Here is a 2838-nt window from a genome sequence, read left to right on the forward strand (position 1 = left end):
CAATTGTGTATCTTTTCATTTCTCGTTTGAGTATCTTTCTGTAAGGCTTCTGATGCGAGTTTCTATTGAATTTGAGAGTTTTGCAAGTGTGGGAGTGTGTTTCTTTCAAACTGAGTATCTTTACATCGTTTGCGTATCTTTACTATTCCAATTGTGTATCTTTACATCGTTTGCGTATCTTTACTATTCCAATTGTTTATCTTTTCATTTCTCGTTTGAGTATCTTTCTGTAAGGCTTCTGATGCGAGTTTCTATTGAATTTGAGAGTTTTGCAAGTGTGGGAGTGTGTTTCTTTCAAACTGAGTATCTTTACATCCTTTGCGTATCTTTACTATTCCAATTGTGTATCTTTTCATTTCTCGTTTGAGTATCTTTCTGTAAGTCTTCTGATGCGAGTTTCTATTGAATTTGAGAGTTTTACAAGTGTGGGAGTGTGTTTCTTTCAAACTGAGTATCTTTACATCGTTTGCGTATCTTTACTATTCCAATTGTGTATCTTTACATCGTTTGCGTATCTTTACTATTCCAATTGTGTATCTTTACATCGTTTACGTATCTTTACTATTCCAATTGAGTATCTTTTCATTTTTCGTTTGAGTATCTTTCTGAGGCTTTCTGATGCGATTTTCTATTGAATTTGAGAGTTTTGCAAGTGTGGGAGTGTGTTTCTTTCAAACTGAGTATCTTTACATCGTTTGCGTATGTTTACTATTCCAATTGTGTATCTTTACATCGTTTGCGTATCTTTACTATTCCAATTGTGTACTTTTCATTTCTCGTTTGAGTATCTTTCTGTAAGGCTTTCTGATGCGAGTTTCTATTGAATTTGAGAGTTTTGCAAGTGTGGGAGTGTGTTTCTTTCAAACTGAGTATCTTTACATAGTTTACGTATCTTTACTATTCCAATTGTGTATCTTTACATCGTTTGCGTATCTTTACTATTCCAATTGTGTATCTTTTCATTTCTCGTTTGCGTATGTTTACTATTCCAATTGTGTATCTTTTCATTTCTCGTTTGAGTATCTTTCTGTAAGGCTTTCTGATTCGAGTTTCTATTGAATTTGAGAGTTTTACAAGTGTGGGAGTGTGTTTCTTTCAAACTGAGTATCATTATATCGTTTGCGTATCTTTCTGTAAGGCTTTCTGATTCGAGTTTCTATTGAATTTGAGAGTTTTACAAGTGTGGGAGTGTGTTTCTTTCAAACTGAGTATCATTACATCGTTTGCGTATCTTTACTATTACAATTGTGTATCTTTACATCGTTTACGTATCTTTACTATTCCAATTGTGTACTTTTCATTTCTCGTTTGAGTATCTTTCTGTAAGGCTTTCTGATGCGAGTTTCTATTGAATTTGAGAGTTTTGCAAGTGTGGGAGTGTGTTTCTTTCAAACTGAGTATCTTTACATAGTTTACGTATCTTTACTATTCCAATTGTGTATCTTTACATCGTTTGCGTATCTTTACTATTCCAATTGTGTATCTTTTCATTTCTCATTTGCGTATCTTTACTATTCCAATTATGTATCTTTTCATTTCTCGTTTGAGTATCTTTCTGTAAGGCTTCTGATGCGAGTTTCTATTGAATTTGAGAGTTTTGCAAGTGTGGGAGTGTGTTTCTTTCAAACTGAGTATCTTTACATCCTTTGCGTATCTTTACTATTCCAATTGTGTATCTTTTCATTTCTCGTTTGAGTATCTTTCTGTAAGTCTTCTGATGCGAGTTTCTATTGAATTTGAGAGTTTTGCAAGTGTGGGAGTGTGTTTCTTTCAAACTGAGTATCTTTACATCGTTTGCGTATCTTTACTATTCCAATTGTGTATCTTTACATCGTTTGCGTATCTTTACTATTCCAATTGTGTATCTTTACATCGTTTGCGTATCTTTACTATTACAATTGTGTATCTTTTCATTTCTCGTTGGAGTATCTTTCTGTAAGGCTTCTGATGCGAGTTTCTATTGTATTTGAGAGTTTTGCAAGTGTGGGAGTGTGTTTCTTTCAAACTGAGTATGTTTACATCGTTTGCGTATCTTTACTATTCCAATTGTGTATCTTTTCATTTCTCGTTTAAGTATCTTTCTGTAAGGCTTCTGATGCGAGTTTCTATTGTATTTGACAGTTTTGCAAGTGTGGGAGTGTGTTTCTTTCAAACTGAGTATCTTTACATCGTTTGCGTATCTTTACTATTCCAATTGTGTATCTTTACATCGTTTCCGTATCTTTACTATTTAATTGTGTATCTTTACATCGTTTGCGTATCTTTACTATTCCAATTGTGTATCTTTACATCGTTTGCGTATCTTTACTATTCCAATTGTGTATCTTTTCATTTCTCGTTTGAATATCTTTCTGTAAGGCTTCTGATGCGAGTTTCTATTGAATTTGAGAGTTTTGCAAGTGTGGGAGTGTGTTTCTTTCAAACTGAGTATCTTTACATCCTTTGCGTATCTTTACTATTCCAATTGTGTATCTTTTCATTTCTCGTTTGAGTATCTTTCTGTAAGTCTTCTGATGCGAGTTTCTATTGAATTTGAGAGTTTTGCAAGTGTGGGAGTGTGTTTCTTTCAAACTGAGTATCTTTACATCGTTTGCGTATCTTTACTATTCCAATTGTGTATCTTTACATCGTTTGCGTATCTTTACTATTACAATTGTGTATCTTTTCATTTCTCGTTGGAGTATCTTTCTGTAAGGCTTCTGATGCGAGTTTCTATTGTATTTGAGAGTTTTGCAAGTGTGGGAGTGTGTTTCTTTCAAACTGAGTATGTTTACATCGTTTGCGTATCTTTACTATTCCAATTGTGTATCTTTTCATTTCTCGTTTGAGTATCTTTCT

This window comes from Argentina anserina, unplaced genomic scaffold, assembly GCF_933775445.1.
Source record: "Argentina anserina unplaced genomic scaffold, drPotAnse1.1, whole genome shotgun sequence".
NCBI lineage: Eukaryota > Viridiplantae > Streptophyta > Magnoliopsida > Rosales > Rosaceae > Argentina > Argentina anserina.